We start from the raw sequence: 21,421 nt of genomic DNA, 5'->3' as shown, positions 1-21,421 counted from the left end.
TCACTGTAATGGGTAGGCCCAGTACCCATTGGTTCCTCTGTAGGACTCACACAACATGCAGTGAAGGTAAACTTTTGGCTGCGATCTGTCTGGTTGGGAGGCTACAAATGAAAAGCCATAATTACACTGCAAACAATGGTACAATAAATGGAGAAGCCAACGTTTCACAACCAGGGGTGACTGGGGTCAGGCTGCTGCCGCGTTCGATAGCCTTTCAACGCGTTACACTGTTAGAAAAAACCGTAAAATTACAGCGAACTTTACGCCACTGGAGCCGTAAACGCGCCGTAGGCGCTGCGAAACCGTACGTTCCCGCTTACGGTACCTGTACCGTATCTTCAAAATACGGACGTTCAGGCCTTCCGGCCCCTTATTTCTGCTTCATTCAATTATTAGCAGACATTTCCATAGCGTATAAGCAACGTACCCAGCATTTTCACTTTATTTCGGCAACATTCTCATCAAATTTCTCGTCTCTACGTTTCTTCTCGGCGCAACGTGACCGGAGCACCAAGCGGGAACCACGCGGCTGATCGCGGAGCGAGACACGCATGCGCAGACAGCCCAACGAAAATTTTTTTCGCGCCGTCCGTGCCGTTCGGAAGCTTGCGGGCTCCATGACAGCGAGGTTCGTCAACGGCGTATAGTTTCGAGATTTGTTTGACCGCTGCCAACGCTGGAACAACGAGACTGCTTCCACGAGACTGCTTCCACGGTAAGAAGTCTCCCGTGAACGTGGATGATTTAGAATTGTTTGGCTGGTGTAAGTTGTCCATGTCGCAAGCGTTTTAATGCCGCCGAACGGTTGACTGAAGGTCGCGAGCTAACCCTCGCACAGGCAGCTTGGAGATGCGAGATTAGACTACATGTGGTCGCATCGCGTCCCTTGAGATAAGGAGCTGGGCGTTATAGTAAATAAGGTATACGCGGTCGCATTGCGTCTCTTGAGATAAAGAGCACGGTGTTGTTGTAAATAAGGTATACGCAGCGTGTAAACAGCCAGTTGGCAACGAACAAAAGGCAGCTTAGTTTACTCGCGAGTGTAGCCTCTACGAGGCGAAATTAATTTAAAAATTGCGTTGTGGGCAGTTCTGATGCAGTAGTATGATATAGCGCGTTCTGTATTGCAGAAATATGCCATGCACTTTACGCAAGCTGCACGTTTTGTTCCCCCTGCTGCGTCCTGACTCAGCCTTCACCGCTAGGCATCTAGTTTATGCGGGAAAGCTGTAGCTGGGTTTGAGGCAACGAAAAATCAGAGCGTAGGATGTTATGGGGCTTTTTTTTTTTTTTTGCCTGGTGTTTAAGATTCCGTTCAACTACGCAATTTTTATCTAGACCAACTTCACGAAATAGATGTAACTTCAAAAAAATCTTTCTGAAAAATTTTTGAACAATGTCATTTCTGCTGGTAAGTATAGTAGTGTTGGATAACATTAATATGTATGATAATTTTATTACAGTGCTTGTTTTTCAGTGTTGGCTTTATGATTTTTATCATGCATAATTGTTTTATGGAACATGTAATTCTACTCAGGAGCCAAGACGTTCGCCGCGTCGCTTTATTTGTTCTAGGGGCGCAGCTCTTTTTGGGATGGAAGTGTGGAATAAAAATACCTGTCTTGAAATCTCGCTCACGTTAAAGATCCCCACCCCAATCATTAATTTGCTGCCCTCTATTACTATGCACCCATAGATTAGTTACTTCAACGTATTCAATCTCAACAATGAAACCTAATTACGTAAAAAGCAAATAGGATATCTTATGTAAAGCTTAATGCGACTTTGAAATTTATAAATGGGCAAGTTATGTTTGCAGTTCAGAATATGTTTGTAAGGATGGTTTGTGACGACAGACAGCGTGACGACAGATGGGGACAAGTGGAAAGACAAAAAGCATGCCATTATGTCTATTTATGATTTTATTTTATTGTAAAAATCCCACAACCAGAATGTAGCTGGCCACTCAAAAAAAAAATCTAGAAACCCAGGCCTGCTTCAGAGCAATGTTAATCTGCATCGCGATCCCAAGCCGCATATTTCCTGATGACAACATAACATTTTGGTTCTTTTATGGCAAAATGCAAGGAGCACTTATTCATTTGTTATTGTCTATCTCAGTTTATTTCTGAAGCATGCTTGGGTTTCTAAGTTACATATTATTTTCCTGTGACGGTGCATGTGCTAAAAACACGATCTCTGAAATATATATACGTGTGTGATCTTTTTATGATAACATTTTCAAGTCAGACCGTGTTCATGGTTGAAATACGCAGCGCATGAAGATTGAGATGGCGTTAAAGAGACCTCTTTCACTGAGCCTTTGTCATTTTTCTGCATATTTCATTCATTTGACCCCTTGCCCCCGGGTGGGGAACAGGGGGATCTCCGTGTGTTTCGTGGGTCTAAAGAAGGGAAGTTTCCCGGTGTCGGAAAAGAAGCTTTTGAGTGCCTTGATAGCACGCAAGACGGTGCGCTGTGGGCCGACAGCAAATGTGAGGCGGCAAGCAACTTTACTAAGGAGGGTATAGCTCCATGGCGAGTATGAACCCACTAGCATGTTGCGAATAAAAAAGAAATTTGATTACATAATTACCTACGTGTTTCCACGAAAATGGCAAGGCTCTGACAGTGCTTCTCTGAGCAACTTTATTGTATGAAATTTCGACCTTTAAAACTGTGGCAATTTTGTCCTGCATAATCAACCCTCCCCCAAATTCACGCCGAATTTTCTGGAAAAAAAGTGGGTTCATTACGCGAGTAAGTACAGTATGCTCAATCACCTAAGAACAAAGGTTTTGTATAGTTCGAGTGGGTAAGCTCAAGCTAGGCATAAATGCCTTGCGTGTGAAAGAAAACTCCAATGGTAACAGCAATTTTGTGTTATTGAATGTTGATGCCATGTTATTATATGAACTCTTTAGGCTCACAGGTGTCAGCCTCAGGGGGAAGCTCTGCGGCGTGCCAAAAGAGGAAGTGGCCGAGCTGGTGTTGTTCATTCGGTCCTCCTCCAAGAGCGAGTGCGTTCTGGAGTGGGCCCTGAAGATGGAACAGCCTGGAACTAAGCTTGGCAAGGAAAATGCTGATTCAATCTGCCTGATCCCACTGCTGGTGTCCTACTTTGGTGACGACCTGGAGAAGATAATGCAGCTGCACGAGGTAAGAGTGCTCCCATGTCTTGTATTGTAGCTGTATATCTGTGTGCAGTGATGGTTCAGCTATACAAAACAAAGAAGGCAATGCATAGTACTTTTTTAAGTGTAACCTTTTAATGATATTTATCTGTTACAGCTAAAAGAGGGTGGAAGTGAGATAGGAGAAATTTCTTCTCCCAACGTTGGGTGTGAGGATTCCAATTAGCACAGCCGGTAAATAGTGTACCTTCTGCTGCACCCTCCACGACAATCGAGAAAATTTTAATAAGTGCCAATCCATCAGGAATGCTTGGTAATTGTTTTAAGTAAATGAGTAAAACATTCTTTGCAGTAGAGCACTCTTTGTTTTCAGATCCACATTCATTCAGAGAGGTAAAAGTTGTTTTTTCTAACCAGTTTGCGAGCATTCTTTTTGCTCACCAAAATGGATGGGAAGGTGGGAATTGGGATTTCGGAGCTTCAGTTCCTTAGCCAATAACTGCACTTCGATATTGAAGCACTTGGGGTGATATATACCAAGTACAAATATTGTTATTGGTTCCTGTTGCATTGACGCAAGACAAAAGTGCCTTGAATACTCTTCAGCTTGTTTTCTCCTGCATGCACAGAAAAATGCTGTTACATACTGTCAGATAACTTTTGAAGTTTGTGAAATGCTGCAGCCAAGATGGTGTGGCAGAAATTCATTTCAACATAGGTGTTATAGATTCTACACTCTGGCACCCAGGCTCGTAGCAGCATCTGACAGGTTGGCTTTAAGCAAAATGCTATGTGTTGCTGACGTCGTGCCATAAAACACCTCCCACTTTCTTTTCTGTCATGCTGTGCACTAGTGGCGTAGGCAGACCAATATTTCAGAGGTGTTATACACCAACAGGAAAAAAAAGGTGTGACTGCTCTGGTTGCCCAAACAATATACGTCATTTTTCTCTATGCATAAATTTTGGAGGGTATTCTGACATCACAACAGCTGCACACCCCCCCCCCCCCCCCCCAGGCTACACCCCTACTGGGCACTGTTTTAGATGAAACAGAAAAATGTGGGGGCTGATATCATGTAAGAAGTATAGGCATGTCTTAAAAAGCTGGGATGACTGAAATGCATCAGTCCTTGGGCACAAAAGTGAGATGTAGAGAAGAGAAGAATAATTCTGGTACAAGAAGGAGTGGTTGATAAACGTTAACAAGCCTTCGAATGTTTAGAATGTGGCTAGCTGAATCCTCCAATGACCACATGCGGGCCTTTTCTTCACCACTCCCAAAACTTCAAGACTCCAGTAACACTAAAGATAGGCCATGCGTTTCCACCTTAGCCAGGACCTAGGAACTGTTTCTTGGCTGCATGAAACCTCAGTACGACCATTGCTTACCTGTCCACCATTAGGACATTTGAGCTGACTCGGTCACTAGCAATAACCAACAACCTTGACCAGGCAACACTCTCACTCCAGGCCCTCATCTAAGCTTGCACCATGTACATCCCACAGATTGTGTAGTGGGAACTGTTAAAAGCTTTAGTCTAACTTGTTATTTGACATTTTAGGATGAAAGCTTTAGATATCTCTGTACCAAGCGCACACGGCGTGAAGTGCCAAAAAGTAATGGTACAAAAAAAGTGGAAGCTGTGGGCAGAGCAAGTGCAAGCTGGTGATCACATACCAGAAAAGGGAAATAGCAGCGCAGGAGGAGGTTTGAAGGAGGGCTGGGAGAAGGAGGAATTGAACGCGCCTCAAGAAAGTGGAACACCGAAGGAGTGTGGGGGGGGCTGCCACACGTTCTATACAAGCCGCCTTGAAGGGTAAATGTATGGGCGGGGACTAACAAGGACGCTCCTGGCAATAGAGAGCGAGTGGAACGAGCTTTTGAAGATGCAATATATGTGACAGGGTGCAGCCGCAAATTTCAACAAGAGTTCAACAAAAGGCCCAAGTAGGCTTTCACATTCTTAAAAAGTTCACCCAATAATTTTTTCTGTTGCTTGTGAGGAATTCGTGTAGTTTGGCTCTCCCAATGCGTGGCTACTGCATTGCAGTCATATACAATTACAAGTAGTGAGGACTTTCCTGCAGGACGGGCTATAACGTGTCACCGAAACATTATGCACAGGGATTGTAATTAATTTTTCTGCTTCCGGATGGCCTAACATCAACGTTGCGTGAAATGTGACGTGTGTGTTCTCACCTCTTACATGCATGACAATTAGTGGACCACCTGGAGTAAATTATAAGATGTCTGCATATCACCCAAGCTTTTGGCAGTGCTACACATGCTGCCTGCAATAATACGTACATAAATATACAGGTACATACAGTCTATGCTCGTTACAGCGGATCCGGCAACAACAGACTTTCGGTTACAACAGTCCATTTCTGTTGCTTTGTCTGGTCCCCATTCATTTTAAATGGAGTCCACTCCGCTCATAATGGACCCGGCTAGAGCAGACTATCGGCTACAATAGACTAAATTGTAGGCGAAATTTTTCGACTGAATGTTTAAATCGGGCTTCCGCAGGGTCAGCATGCTTTTTCTTTGTTTAATTTGGCGAGAAAACCTATGTCTGGCAACATTGTTGGCAGCCGGGTAGTTGGCGTAGCGAAGTTAAACCAGTGCCAGTAGGCTTGTCTTTTTTTTGTGTGTTTGCGACCAGCGGCATGAGTGGCAGGGTAGCTGATTTCACTGTCGGATAAATTAAGCCCATTTAGCGCTGTCAAACATTGGGAAAAACAGGCCGACATCACGAGAAGTACAGGCCTGTCTAAGCAGACGGTCCGCTCGACCATCAAGAATGAGGCCGCTGCCGATAAACGCGACTCTGGTGGTTTTTTTTATGTAATTAAGAACCCGGGTTCAGTGAAGGTCAGTATTTATTATTCCCATGCATGCATCAATCCCGTTTCGTTCGGTGAAAAAGGTAAGAAATGCCTCAGGGGGGTTGGTTCCCGTACATTGTATGCAATCTGCCGGTGGCCGTGCGCAGTCCAAATGGTCTAACTTTCTATTTCACAGCTGTCCATCATCAGATTATTTCATTACAGCTGTTTCAATGACCTGACTAAAATCATAAAAACTGTGGAAGCTGCTTTGGGGGAACGTCAGGCAGCGATTGGATTTGTCTGACGAATGATTTCTGGAATTCTGCCTTGTCACGAAGGGATTCAAAGCGCCCAGCTAATTCTGATGGGCGCAACTGATTTTTGTAGCTGGTTAATAATTGCTCCTAGTTATATTCTTGCTTCATTTGTTCTGCTTATCATGCATCTTTACAGACTTGACCGCATGCAGTAGGCCTTTTCCAAGTGCTAGTGCTAAGTTTTGGAAATGATGTTTAGGCGATTCTTTGCCCGTGGGCAAACACTGAGGTGCTGCAGGCATGTAAAAACAACAGTGTTTGTACTATGTATATGCAATATCGGTCAAAGTACCCAACTTTGCACTCATAACCCCTCCCCTTCCCCTCCCGTGTCTGATACTGCATACTTCGGCTACAGCAGACGTTTTTCTGAGGATTAAAAAGGTCCGTTGTACCTGTAAAAAACAACAGAATAGATGAAAGGCCTCTAGATATTTGGAGACATCTTTAAAATTTGTTCTTATTGCCCTTCTATTTTTTCATTGTGTATTAGGCATCAACAGAACTTACAGAAGAATTCCGGACCAGACTTCCTTGAATTGCCAATTATTGGAGCGCTGGGTAAGCTTTCCCAATGCATTTCCTTTTATCCCCTTTATTTTTTTGAAGGGTTTTGATAATTAGCTTTAAACTTGTTGAAACTTTGTATAAAATGTGATACATTTCAAGCCTCCAAGTTTGGCACAGGAAATTGCGGCATTAAAAATGGCTGGCATGAATTACATATATTGACCAAGCATATACTCTGTTGGGTTGTAGGTTAGCCACCCGTCAATCAAAAAGAGGTTCAGGTAAATATTATGGCCACCTTGATTGTTAAGAGTATCGTATCGTGATCATCAATTTCAAAAAGAGCAATGTGGGCATGCAGCACCATTGTTTTCATTGATTCAACTGGTGTTTGTATTCTGCCAGAAAAACGTCTTTTCTCTTTGCCAGATTACTCATTAAATTTTTTTTTGCGTGTAGTAATACAATACTGATTTTCTGATAAAACACCATATTTCCCCACGCATATAACCCGCCCCTGCATATAATCTGCACCTCCACTTTGAGATGCCGAAAAAGAAAAAATATCCTCGCGTATTTCCCGGACATTTGATTCCCGGACTACTAAAGAAAACGCGTATATTTAGCAAGTACAATACACTGACTGCAAGCCGAAAGTCGCAATTCGCCATCCTTGTGTTTTCTTCCTTGTATGTTTCGTGTAATCGAAGGCTTAGCCTGTGTTACACCACGCACATTGCCGTGAACCTGCACTAAAGGGAGAACCCCATGCATTATCTGCACCCTACTTTGCCACTAGAATTTTGGTGCGGGTTATACGTGCGAAAGAACGGTATCTATTTCAAATGTATTCTTTGCTTCCATCTGTTTTTGCTCTGTAAGGTAACCTACACATTAAGGTAAAAGAAAAAAGCTTATGTGCACCTTTTCTCAAACTTTTCTAGGCCAATCCTAAGCCCTCTCGACCACAAAGGACTCAAAGAATCGGCTTTACCTTTAAATGTGACAAAAATATTTTATAACTGTAAGAAAGAAAGGTGCCTTGTCTATATATCCGACATAAAATATTTCAGCCTCGCCCTGTACACAAGCTTGTAAATTTTTTTGCAGCCTGTACACTTTTGGCTTGGCCTAGAAAATTTTGACAAAGACTGTGTGCTTCTGTTCTGTGAAATCTGCCTGACATTTGCTTTGCGCTGCACAATGCGGACATGTATGAGCCATGGTAGCAGTTCTAGTAGTTTTGAACGGTCTGGCCTATATATATATATATATATATATATATATATATATATATATATATATACAGGGTGTCCCAGCTATCATGCACCAAGATTTAAAAAAAGAGTAAAGGCGTAACTCGAAAGAAACCAGGTGCATAATGTTTGCAGTACTGTGAAGAAGCGGACAGTATTTTTTTCTTTAATGAGACTTAATTAACTAATTGTAATTAATTATCTAAATCGAGAAATACTGTCCTAATCACTAAAGTGTCAATGAGGCATTTGTAGGTAACCACGAGGGGCATCTAACTGCGGTATTTTCAGCGATGAACTAATTGCGTACACATTTATTCTGACTGATAAAGGAAACCCGCGAAATAGGAAAAATACCACGTGACGGCGCCTCCGCGCGCATCGTAAAGCAACGCCCTCAAACAGGCTGCCTCTGAGTTAGCCAGAATGAAATAGACAAAATAAAGAAAGAAGAAATTGCGACCGAGTTTGTTCCTTATCTGCACACGCGTCGCGCGAATCTTGCTGCTGCTGCTCCTTCCATGCATGCTATTATCAAGGTGATGCGCTGTCTCTTCGGGCGGGTAACACGCGAAGCAGTTGCTTTCAATAAGCTTTGTTTGGGGACGCTGCTTTACAATGCGCGCGTAAGCGTCGTCACGTGGTATTTTTCATATTTCGCGGGTTTCCTTTATCAGTCAGAATAAATGAGTACGCAATTAGTTCGTTGCTGAAAATAGCGCAATTAGATGCCCCTCGTAATTACCTACAAGTGCCTCATTGACACTTTAGTGATTATGACAGTAGTTCTCGAGTTAGATAATTATTACAATTAAATAATTAAGTCTCATTAACGAAAAAATTACTCTCCGCTTCTTCACAGTACTGCAAACATTATGCACTAGGTTTTCTTCGAGTTACGCAATTTCTCTTTTTTAAAATCTTGGTGCATGATAGCTGGGACACCCTGTATATATGTTAAAGCAAAGCATTTTTCCACCCGGTTTGTATTCTTCGATCCCTTAAGGCGCGGTCACACTTGGCTGACACGGCAGTGATGACAATGCGACGGCAACGTTTACGAGTCGCTGAACCATTGGCCAACTGCTCAGTTGCCAGACTACGTTGTTATACTACGCTGACGGTGACATAAACATGTTGGCCGATGGAAAGTGCGCGTAGTGTAGCTGGCTTGCCGACCGAAGGCGCCAGCAAAACCGTTAGCCCGACCAGTCGCCTGACGCGTCGTCGAGAATAGACCGAGAAGCGAAAACTGCGCCCCTACAACATTCATGCCACAATGAATGCAGCTCTGTTTGGTTAGTTTCTGGAGTGTAATAAACTCAGTAACATCCATGAAGCTCATGCAACTCAACACTAGCGCTAATGCGATCCGTAGTTTGGCTTTAGATGCTTCGGCCGTGTTCTTCGGCGGCACCGCTCTCCCGAACTGCAAACTGCACATGTGTGTGCTATCGGCTCGCCTGTACAAAAAAAAAATCAGTTTCATGCAGAAAAAAAGTTACGTAGGGTAATTTGGGTAATAACGGATAAATATCGGCCAAGGTTTTTATCGTAAAACGCAAAACCAAAGTACGGCAAGCACTATCCCTGCAGTGTGAAATCGCAGTCGCAGCCGGGCACACATATTTTCGCGAGCGCTTTCGCGAAGCAGTGGAGTTGATGGCGATAAGCGATTGTGGGGGCTTCGGGGAACATTGCTTTCAGTTTACCAGCCAGGAGTTCTGTAAACCAGCTAGTAAACACTGATGTACTATACGAAAGATGGACCTCCATCTAGTACACAGGCTAATTGGCAGCTGGTCGGCATTTGTGTTGGGGCACAGTGGTGTCATGCGTCGCACCGCTCGCTCGCTCGCTCGACGTTGCGGGTTCAATTCCTGACGGGGTGGTTTTTTTTTTTTTTTTTTTTTTGCGGTTTGTAAAGGAGCATGGTCTGTGTATCCAATTTTCGAATCATTTTCTGCGTGATTTTGAGAAGCAACTACCTTTGTTATGGAAAATTTCCTTCGAAACAGCGAGTGGCGTCTGGAGCCACAATTAAGCTTACTTTTCTTGCACCGCGTTTCTCAAAAATGCGGTACCATGGTGCACTGTAAAGCCTTCTCTATTAGAGGAGGTTAAATTTCCGCTGACGTACGTACTAATTTAGATGCATATTCTACGTGCTACAGAGGTCTTTTTGCCGGGGTTCATCCATAAAATCCGTATTATTACTGCCATGGCAGCAGCGAACACAGCTCTTTTATCTTTGTTTGTGATCTAACAAGAAGTTGAGAAGTACACACAGTACAAGCAGCGCACACGCGAGTACACACGAACGGCTTATGTCGCGGCAGTCGTGACACGATACTCTAAGTTTGACTAAAGAAAGAAAGAGATCCCCAGTGGAGAGGGTCGCCGTGCGGTCGTCGGCGTGGTGTGACAAGCGCGTCGGCCGACATCGTGCAGACACCGAGGCCCCGCTGATTTCTCGCTGACGCAGACGATTGGCCAACGGTCGGTGTCAACGTGGTGTGACATGGCTGCCGACAGCTCGCCGACACGGTGTTGGCCGATCAAATCGTCCGATGGTCAGGCTAGTGTGACCGCGCCTTTAACCATTTTGTTTGTTGCCAGTGTGCCAGTTTTCAACCTACCGAGTTAAAAAATGCTTTCACATTAAAACAAGACAACTCCGAGTGCACTCGACTCTTTTACAGTCTGTGAAGACAGATCAACCAGAGAGCTAGCTTGTCTTTAGCACCTGATGGCAACAGAAACAGTAATGCTTTATTTGCGTGCTTAGCAAATTAGCATCCTAGAATAAGCATGGAGAGGACAAGGATTTGTACTGGCACCTTGTTTTGCTATTACAACTCTGAGCCCGGAACTCTGATTCAGCGGATTTTGTTTTTTTTTTCTTTCAAAGTTCTCCATTATGATAAATGAAGTGTGAAGAGACTGCTCTACCACAAAAAAAGTGTAGAATGCTTGGGTCATGTTTTCAGTTTTTCAACTGATTTAAATGCAATTTTAGCAGAAGTGTATGCTAAAGTGCCACTTCCCTTGCACAATCCTCTGAAATCGTTCTCACATTGGCTTGGACAACATGTTAGCAAGCCTGTATGGCTGAGTTTTTACCTTTTGAAACTGTGCATAAAATAGCACGAACAGAGTACAGAACTTGGTTTTAGGAAGCAGATGCGACAGATACAAGTGCCAAATTGACAATACCTGTTTACCTTATCAGAAAACAAGATATCCTGGTGTGTTTTTGCCACGGCATGCTCAAGAGTGTGTCGATTGACTTGACCACCCCTTTTCTGGCTGCCTGAGGCAGTTCACTCCTCCTCTTGTCCTTGCAGCCCGCGATGCTTCGTTTATCCTCCTTCCTTCTGTTTCAAAGCAAGTCTGCCTGGCTGTCGTGGCACTGGGCTAGCTCAGCTCAGAACAATTGGAACCTTGAGAAATGGTTTTCCATGTCCACCTAATTTCAATAATTAAAATCAAATTAGATTCTTGAGTGTATAGGCAACTTCACATTCGCAAGGAAAATCTAACTAGGTGCATGAATCACGTACGTCATGGTGGCATAGAAGGAGCCGAAACGCTTATTGAGAAAAAAAAAGAAAACACTTTATATAAATGCCTGTAACATATACAGTAGACTCTCGTTGAGACGAACTTGGTTATGACGAATTTTATGGGTAAAATGTCCACCTCTTTTGCTCTCTTGCCACATGCACAAAATTAGGCAAGCGTCTGCTTAAGACAAAGTTTTAATAATATGAACAAATATTCATGGTTCCTTCGAATTCGCCTAAATGGGAGTTTGCTGGATATCGGGGGACCGTCTGAATTGTAATGTAGCATTTGGTATTCAGATGTATTCTAATAACACTTGTCTGGGGGATGTTCATGGAGACTATCTGAGCGATTTAAACAAAAGAAAAAAGCAGCTGCTTCAAGCACTTTTGTATTATATATTTCCAGCTGTACAATTATGACTTCTTTGTCTTTCTCAGGCCAGACACTCTTTAACTGCAGCTGCCACGTGTTTGTCGACCGGGCACTTGTCGTGGAAAATATAAGCTTCCTGCTTGGGGTGGAGCTTCTTTTGGCTTTGTACTTCTGCCTGAACATCAAGTATCCCAGAGGGGTTGCTTCGACAATGGAGTTCATTCAAAGGTAGGTTGTTTTCTGTTTAGTTTAATACTCTGCTTATTGTTGGTGTAGTAGCTTCTGGTGGATCTGCCTTGCAGATAACAGCTGTATTTTGTTAAACTTGGCATCCTCATAAGCAGTGGTGCTGAGCAACATAGTCGTGATACCACCTACTTATACATCTGATGCGGCCAATCAAGTTAAACTGTGAAGACAAAATGCAACTGTGGGGAATTCAAATTATGTACTGCATTGACCCAATCACTACGAGGCCAATTTTAATGCAAACTTCCAACAACTAAGCTGAATAATAATGGCAAGAGATGTAGTGGTATGTCACCTGCCACTTTCTTGCCGAGTCCTTATGACATCTTGTTAGTGCCACTAGCGGCTGCAGTCTAAAGCCATTGCCATGAAGCATGACTGTGGGATCGTAGTTGTGCGTCAGTTGTGTTGCAAGACATAATTCGAGTTGTAATGTGCAATTAGCACACCATTACCTCAATTTATAGTATTACTGCTATTACATCACTTCTGTGGTTTGTAACCGGAAATTTTAAGATCTTTCACTATTTTTGTCATTCTTCAGTTTAAAAAAAACATCTTTCAAGCATGGAATGTAGTTGAGCGAGCTACCTAAGGCTAGTTCTTTCTGACCCTTTAAGCAGCACTGTAGAGGGGCATGCGGTGTCTGAATGAAATATTTTATGCCACAAAATCAAGGAGAAAGTCAGTTCATTGCAGCAACTTGAAGAGAAGAAATGACAACTGCAGAATAAAAGTGCAGATTCAGCAGGTGTGTCTGTTACCGTATTATGCGGAATAGAGATCGAACTGGAATATAAGTGTACCTCCCGACCTTGTAGCCGAAAAATGCAAAAAAAAGAATTGGTACACGCTATTGGTTTATTGAGGCTACAACCTGTTTCGTCTCAGATTACTCTTTGGGGTTGTCATCCATGGTGCAGACCAGGGAATTGCTTATGCAGCACTTTTTAAACACTCACAAGACCGTCTTATCGTGAAGCAAGCGCAAAGCATGGGAAAATCGTGTGCACACCGTACTGATAGCCAGTCTGTGCAGGTGGCTAGCAAGCATCTCAGGATATCCATTCATAGAGATGTCACACGGCGCTTGCAGACAAAAGTCGCCACTTTGTACAGAAGCACAAGTGCACATAGCAGCGCTTTTGAAACGAGGTCTTACGAGCATTGCATACAAAGAACTGCCCTTCAGCTAACACCAGTAGCACACTGTAGATGGCCTTCAGCGACACCAAACTGGCGCAAGCCAGACACATCATAAAAAACTTCCAAATTTTCGTTTAAATGCTGCTGTGAAATGGCACCACGTGCTTAAACTTATTTTGAGCGAGAAGGAAATGTATGCACACATTCACTGACAGCGAGAGAAGCAACAAAACAAAGATTGTGGTGCGTCCGAGTTGTTGAAGAAAAGTACTGTAGAAGTGCAGCTTGCTGGGCCAGTTGGTGCATATCGAAAGAACGGGAACCAGCGAAAAAGACGCAAAACACGGGGAGGGACGAGACAACACAACGCCGGACTAGCAACTGAAATTTAATGAAGAAACCGACACACTCTCTGAACAACCAAGTCAACGCATGCGCCAACACGTACGTGTGAAACGAATGAAGATGCTGTTGTTACTAACTACCTCTAATTTCGTATCAACACCACTCAAGTTTGAACGAAGCCAATTCCTTTATCGCTGAGGATGATAGACGGTGCGCTAATGCAGTTGCCTTCCTGCTGTTGCCTTATGAAGAATGCCTCCAGTATTTCCCTCTCATTCTTAGTCCTGCCTTTTCCAAGGATCGTTACACTATCAAATAATTGTTCGCACTTGCACTGTCGACAGTGAAAGGCGAGGTGTCCAGCTCCTTGAGAACTAACTAACGCGCAATGCTCCTCCAGCCGCTCATTGACACATCGGCCGGTTTGGCCGATGTAAACCTTCCCACACCTCAGCAGAATTTTATAGATGACACTGTGCTCACACTTAACGAATTTCTTGGCATGGTTTGTCTTACACGCGCATTTCTCTTTTCCCTTATTTCCAAAGCACGCGCACAGTCTGGAGAGTTTACACGGCGCGGAAAAGACCACTTGAACCCCGTGCTGCGAAGCAATTTTCTTTATGTTGTGCAACACTTTATGTATATACGGCATTACTTCAACCTTCCTTTTTTTCCTTCTTTTCATCTGGTCCCTGTGACTAAGAATTAGAGGGAAGTACTGCAGGACTAAGAATTAGAGGGAAGTACTGGAGGCGTTCTTCATAAGACAACAGCAGGAAGGCAACTGCATTAGCGCACCTGCGTCTATCACCCTCAGCGACAAAGAAATCGGCTTCCTTCAAACTTGAGAGGTGTCGATACGAAAGTGGAGGTAGTTAGTAACAATAGCATTTTCATTCGTTCACGCGTACGTGTTGGCGCATGCGTTGACTTGGCTGTTCACAGAGTGTGTCGGTTTCTTCAATTAAATTTCAGCTGCTAGTCCAGCGTTGTGTTGTCTCGTCTCTCCTCGTGTTTTTCGTCCTTTTTCGCTGGTTTCCGTTCCTTCGTTGAAGAAAACCACCGGTAGTATAAAAAAATTAGAATATACAATTTGTAGGGAAGTATTTCAAAACGTGCCCTAGAAAAAATGTCGACTTGCGTGGAGCAGTTTGTCAGATATATAAAAAAATTTTAGTTTGCATTGTGCTCTTGCCATGCAGTGAAGCCCAACCTAAATTTCAAAATGTGCAATTTCTGGCGGTTCCCTGGAAGAAATCTGGTGGTTTGACATTAGCAGCGGCAGCAATTTGCCCCCACGTAACATAAAAACATCTTGTCAATGACCGACAGCATTTCCGGCCAGCAGAGTATTTGGGGCAAGCGCGCAATGCGGAAAAACATGCATGATGTTGAAAACAAAATGAAGTTGATGCTTGTTGACGCTCACCGTCAGTTATGATGTTCTGACTTGCTAATGTAGCCTTGCTTGCAGCAGTGAGGTGCAATGCGCTAGAATCGTGCCCTGCAAACTTTTGCTGTTGTGTGATAAAAAAAGATCAGCATTACCAGCCTCCTCCATTGCAGTGCCGCCTAAAATTTTTGAAAAGAAACAGTACAAAACGTATTGGAGACTGTCCGAATAGAGGGTTCAACTAAGAAACAACACTACACTCTGAAGATAGCCTCGTATGAAAACTAAACTGGCAGGCGGTGTGTAAGGCGGTTTGAAGCACTCTCCTCGTCGAAACTGATATCTGGTGACTGGGTGCTATCGTTTGACTTGCCTGGGAAGTTCTCATCACAGAAATTGTGTTAGGGTGGGTGAAATCAGGAACGGCAGGCTTTTTTCAAGGATTAGTAGCGGATGCTCAAGGCTTGAAGTTGGGTAACTGCGTGGTAGCGCCTATATGAATTTCGCCATGCAGAAATGAAAACGAAACAGTTGTAAACTGTTCGTTAATGGTCCTGTGGTAAGTGAAACTACAACACACCTTAGAACAACGTACGCAGAGGGAATAAAACTACCTAAACAGACACTGCTTGACATTTTCCGCCAATTTCTGAGATTATTACTGTCAGAGTGCAAGCCTGACGATGGAAAATCGGCTTCTGATTCACCATTATAAAGAAAAACAAACGCTGATGCAGACTAATTACCAGTGGCACGTATTCTTCTTCAGTAGTGTTGACCACGCCCCTTTTCCACACCCAGGTAATGCAAACGCTTCTCAAAAATCACATTTTCATTGCAAAAATGAAAACGAAATGGATTCTGAAAGGGCATTTTCTGAGCTAACTCCAGATCGTTCCAGAAACGGCTGGAATGCTGTGAAAAGGGGCTCCCAAGGTATCTTTGAAATTGAACGGTTTTGAATAGGTGCGGTAAAGAAAGAATTAAGTCGCTGTGGTTAAGTCACTTAAGAAAGAGGCGTCACTGTGGTAATAAAAGAACAGGCTAAGCCAGCAAGGAATTTAATGTGTTGGCTGGACTGACTGTTATCTGTTTATTTTGTTTTAGGTACCTAGTTGGCATCACACCAAGTGAAGGTACCAAACAGGAGGAAGCGCGGCCCAAAGGAGCGGAGTCAAAGGCCATGAAAGCCGCCGCAGAGCTTGAGACATTCAAGAAGAAATGGAGCAATGTGAGTTGCAGGCCTTTATAAGTTGTGTGGTGAACTGTATGCGTCTGTTCTGGAACTTATACCCCCCCCCCCCCCTCCAAAAAAAAAAAAAAAAAGACTCCACAACCACGAGAACCCCACCCAGGGGGATATACACAGCCTCCCAAGAGGATACACAATATGGGGGGTTGTCGTTCTCCCCAGGAGGACAACGACAACCCCCTCAGGAGGATTTCGACACCCCCTCAAAATCAAAATTCTGGATTAACCCCTGCGTCTGTTCATACGACTGAAAGTACTACACCCAATAAGTATTCTTTTAATCTGGGTATATTTTAAAGGAGCCATGAAGAGAAAACACAAGTTTGGTTCATTCAAAAGATTGCCTCGTTAGAATCATACTGACACCACTGCTAACGTAAACTTCGCTCAAATAAGCTATATATTTAGGAAAAAAAGGGAATGGCCATGCGACCCACTAGCTCATTTCCCGCAGCAGAACCTATGACGTCACATGTTACAGTTCTGGGATTTGCGGAGGGCGGCAAAAGCAAACGCAAATTAGGCAGAGCTTACAACCTTGCCGAACGAGCTATTTGTGCTTAAATGTAGGGCAAATTCTTTTCAAAGCCGTAAGAATGGTGGAACAAACAGTGGAAGTTTCTGAAGCACACGTAAACAGAAGTGCCGATGTGTACTGCTGTTGGTACTGCGCGCGCTATGCTTGGTTTAGCTGCACAGAACTGCAGGGCTTTGGGGTTGTCTCAGACTACACTTGCCGACTGATGCAAGGAACGGTGTTTTACGTGAGCATATTTGTAGAGCGAGCACTATGTTTCACGAAGCAATTATTTTCTTCCTGAAGAAAACCAAGCCAGGTTTAAATACGGTCAAAAACAAACCAAAGGCCACGGAGAAAGAAATTCTTGCTCCGCGCCAAAGGCAGAAAACGGTATGCTACGGTATGGTGGCACCATCTAGGTTCACTAACGGCAAACAAGGCCTCCCAATTGGCTGCAGAGCTATGGTCCCTAGAAATATCTTTCTAGGGACCATAGAAGAGCGCTCAATTCCTGTGAAGTCATTGCGGACCACGAGAACACTCGATTTAGTGGGAAAATTAAAATTTTAACTTAAATTAATCAATTTCTCAGTGAATAAAACATTGTTTGCATTTGGACAAGCGCTGGGGGCACTATAAAACATTAAATCTTTCGAATAACACAAACTTGTATTTTGTCTTCATGGCTCCTTAAAGGGGAGACATGGATGGATCCTAAAACTATTCCTTTTATTTTTAAGTAAACTCTGTTAAACTTGTCACTCTTGCTGCTTCTTTTCCACTGATTTCAAATATTCCATTATTTTTTTAGTTGGTCAATTAGTTCCTGAGATAATTAGAGGCAATTAACCATTTTTGGAGGAACAAGGGACAAAGCAGTGTTGGTCATAAAACTGTAATCTTTACATTTTCCAACATTATGAACCCTGGTGAGTGCAATAAGAGAATCAGTTTTTTGATGCCTCGCTTGGAACTAATTTTAAAGCCCATTAAACTTCAGTGTTTGAAATTGGCACTCAAAATGGTTCCTTGCCACTGGTGCCACCAAGGTGTAAAGAAATCAGTGGGGGAAAGCACCAAGTCTTAAAAATTTCACGAAGTTTACTTAAAAATTAAAAAATTTTTTTAAGAGCAGTGTCCCCCCTTAAAGATATATCCTGTACTGTACTAATCTGACTTGTCATGACTTACTTATCATGACTTTGACTTACCCGTACGTTCTTACAGGTAAATCTGGCATATAATTTGAAATTCCACTTGCTTTTTGCCCCAGTCATTTGGGCCTAACTTGCTTTCCCTTGGTTTAGAATTGCTCCTTAGGGTGTTTTACTCCACATAGTAATGAGCAATTCTTGCCATTTTCAGCAAACTGCATACAAATTACAGTATCCCTTTTCACAATGTAACATGTCACAGTGTAACATGGCACACTGATAATGGAAAAGACGAAACCAGCTGGTACTGTCATTATTTGGATATATTACAAGACACGAATACATTGATAAGAATGGCCATTGAAGAATCTCAAAGGCGAATGTCAAAGGTGATTCTCAAAGGCAAGACAGGTACACTCAAGTTAACCTTTATACCATAATTACTTGGTATAAAGATGCTGCACCCTTACAAGTGAGAATCTTCTTTCCCTGCTTCCTCTGTCACCTCCGCGTGCCGTCATGCCGAGGTTCTCATTCTTATGCAAGCGCTATCTCCCGCAGACGGGCGGCAATTTCAGTACATTTCGAAAACAGAGCAAAATGTACTCATACAATTATTAGCCCAAGCCGTTCACGAGGTAGTGTCTACTTTTCTGTGAGAGACTAATCAATTCTTTTTGGTGGTAATGATGGTAAATTACTGGAAGCTATCATTTGTAAGTACGGTGGCCTCTGCACTAAAAAAATGCAGACACGTCTGGTAGCTTGTTATAATCAAAGGTATGTTTTAAAGGTATATCAGCTTTTTTTGGCCTTATTTTTTATGTACCATTTCATGGTCGTCCTCAAATATACAAAATAGGTCTACGGCATGCATTTTCACCCAGTTCTAATGAAGTATGAAATTAATGTTTTATTGGTAATGGCTTTGGTAATTGTCCAGGCTTTGGTAATCTCCCAAATAAAAATACTTTCTTGTTTTTGTTTTCAGCTGCTCTGCTAAACTAGTTTCTGGACCGTCCACTGGACAACTGGACCATCTGATCCAGAAATGTTCGTCATGCAAGTCCGTCAAGTGATACGAGACAAGTTGCAAGTTGCAAGTCCAGAATGATGTATTATACAGTTCTCAATATAGCCTCAAAAGTACCCTTGTTGCTGTCAGTCTTGCCAATCTATGTCGATTTGTGTCATAAACAACACAAATTCTGTACACCAAATATGTTTCATTGCAGCAAAGTGGTGGGTGGAAATTGTTAACAGATTCAGTGCGCATGCTTGAAGTTACATGCTAACTGCAGAATTTCTTCTCTTCTCTATTGTGTTTTAGTAGCGTATTCAAAAATAGTACCACATGTGCCTCTTAAGAGTTAATTGCACTGAGAAAGCTAAATGAATCTGGAACAAGGTCAAATTGGTCAAGAAAATACAGTATTTATTAAGGGTACCAGTGATTGTGATTAAACTTCAAACCATTAATGAAATACTAAACAGATTAACGATGATAAATGAGCATCTCTTTAAAAGTTTTTTCTGAACTTCTGCACTGCTGTGCTTGTGCTCTAAGTTTACGCAAAGGTCACATTATGTACTCTATCTTGTTTGACAGTAAGAATGCCAGTGGTACCTGCTTATTTAGAAAATGAAACAATTTTGCCTATGAGAAACTGTAGCCATTTCAAATGGCCATGGCTAACTAGTGACATTCCCAAAGGCAAATTTTTTTTGTTTTCTATATAAGCAGGTTTTGTGTCAAACAGAATAGACCGCATAATGTGACTATCGCGTAAGGTTACAGTGCAAATGCAGAAGTGGTTTGTTCAAAAAAACTTTTATAGGCGCTCATTTTTTGCCGTAACCCTGCTACTGCTGCGACAGTTGCGATACAGTTAGCATGCTTTACGGTTCAAATTCATTCGGTAAATGCCGTATTGATCTTTTACAGTTACACTCTTGTGAAAGTGCATGACGGCGTCAAACCGTAACGGAAAATAATGGTTTGTTTTCCATAAAAATGCAGTACGGTTTTGCATCATCAAACAAAACTTACGGTTTCTGCACTGCACAAGTGTGCTACAGTTCCTGTTCCGTTGAACAGAACTTACGGTTTCTGCACTGCACAAGTGTGCTACAGTTTCTGTTCCGTTGAACAGAACTTACGGTTTCTGCACTGCACAAGTGTGCTACAGTTTCTGTTCCGTTGAACAGAACTTACGGTTTCTGCACTGCACAAGTGTGCTACAGTTCCTGTTCCGTTGGACAAAACTTACGGTTTCTGCACTGCACAAGTGTGCTACAGTTCCTGTTCCGTTGGACAAAATTACGGTTTCTGTTGCGTATTCTGGGATAACAGTGAAAATGCCGTAAAAGGAAGGAACGGTTAAATTAGCGCAACGCATAAATACGAATACATGCCGGCATCAAGAGTTAGCGGTCATTATTACCGTAGATTTACGGGAAAATTTTTAACAGTGTAGGTACCTCACAAAGCCCTTTTCTGTCTAGTGCAGACCATGCGTGTACACAAAAGTGGGAGTCCCAAGGTAGCGATTAAGGTATTGTGAAGTTCGCTGAATGTGCCACCACTCAAGTAGAATCCTCTTCCCCCTTTTCGTTCTCGGCGATGGCCGTCCCGACGAAGTCGATTCTGTGGCCGGGTGCATGGCAGTGTTATAGCTATACATGCCCTACGAATTGACACAATTTCTTTTGTGCGCAACAAAAGCCACCGAAGAAGAGAGAGAGAGAAGAAACTTTATTTAAGAGTCGTTCGTTGCGAACTCCACACTGGACGGAGGTGGTTCCCTGTTCACGGGAATCCATATGCTGCTCTCGCCGCCTGGCCCCTGGTGACCAGTAGCAGCTGATCCTCCAGGGCGGGGCTGGTCAGCAAGATCCTCCATCTCTCGTTAAAGGGTAGAGTGGGGTTGGTGGAGCGAGACTCGGGTAAGGGGGGCGGGTGCTTCGGGCTAAACCTACACTCTCCTATCATGTGCTGAAGAGTGCCTAGTTTTTTACAGATTGGGCAAGCTTCTTCGAATTGGTTTGGGAACATGCGGTTGAGTAGACGGGGGTGCGGAAAGGACTCTGTCTGGATTTGCCGGTATATAGTTTGCTGTTCCTTCGTGAGTGCTGCATGGGGTGCTGGTAGCGTCCTCCCGTCGTGCCTGTAATAAGTGGTTATTTCCCTGTAGGTAAGCAATGGTTGGTTTTTGGCCTCTGCTGTGGACGTGGCCCGGTAAGTCAGTGCTCGGGCCTGCTGGTGGGCAAACTCGTTACCCTCCACCGCAGAATGGGCCGGTACCCACACTAATTCTACGCTTTTCTTCGGAGGTTTTTTCTCCTTGAGCACTCGGAGGGCCAACC

At 43.3% G+C, this 21,421-nt stretch overlaps 1 long non-coding RNA gene across 1 annotated transcript; it reads left to right on the top strand.

Annotated features, from left to right (window-relative positions):
* Nucleotides 1-229: 229 nt before the first annotated feature.
* LOC144166687 (uncharacterized) lies at nt 230-19,216 on the top strand. The gene is made up of 6 exons (XR_013321725.1): nt 230-715; nt 2,925-3,159; nt 6,779-6,846; nt 12,059-12,221; nt 16,237-16,360; nt 19,047-19,216. It is a non-coding gene; the product is annotated as an uncharacterized LOC144166687 (long non-coding RNA).
* The last annotated feature ends 2,205 nt before the right edge of the window (nt 19,217-21,421 follow it).

Source organism: Haemaphysalis longicornis, unplaced genomic scaffold (genome assembly GCF_048455015.1).
Source record: "Haemaphysalis longicornis isolate Haplotype H1 unplaced genomic scaffold, Haemaphysalis longicornis Haplotype H1 scaffold_1, whole genome shotgun sequence".
In the NCBI taxonomy this organism is placed as follows: domain Eukaryota; kingdom Metazoa; phylum Arthropoda; class Arachnida; order Ixodida; family Ixodidae; genus Haemaphysalis; species Haemaphysalis longicornis.
The sequence above is the reverse complement of the archived record's forward strand: the minus strand, read 5'-3'. Positions and strand labels throughout refer to the sequence as shown.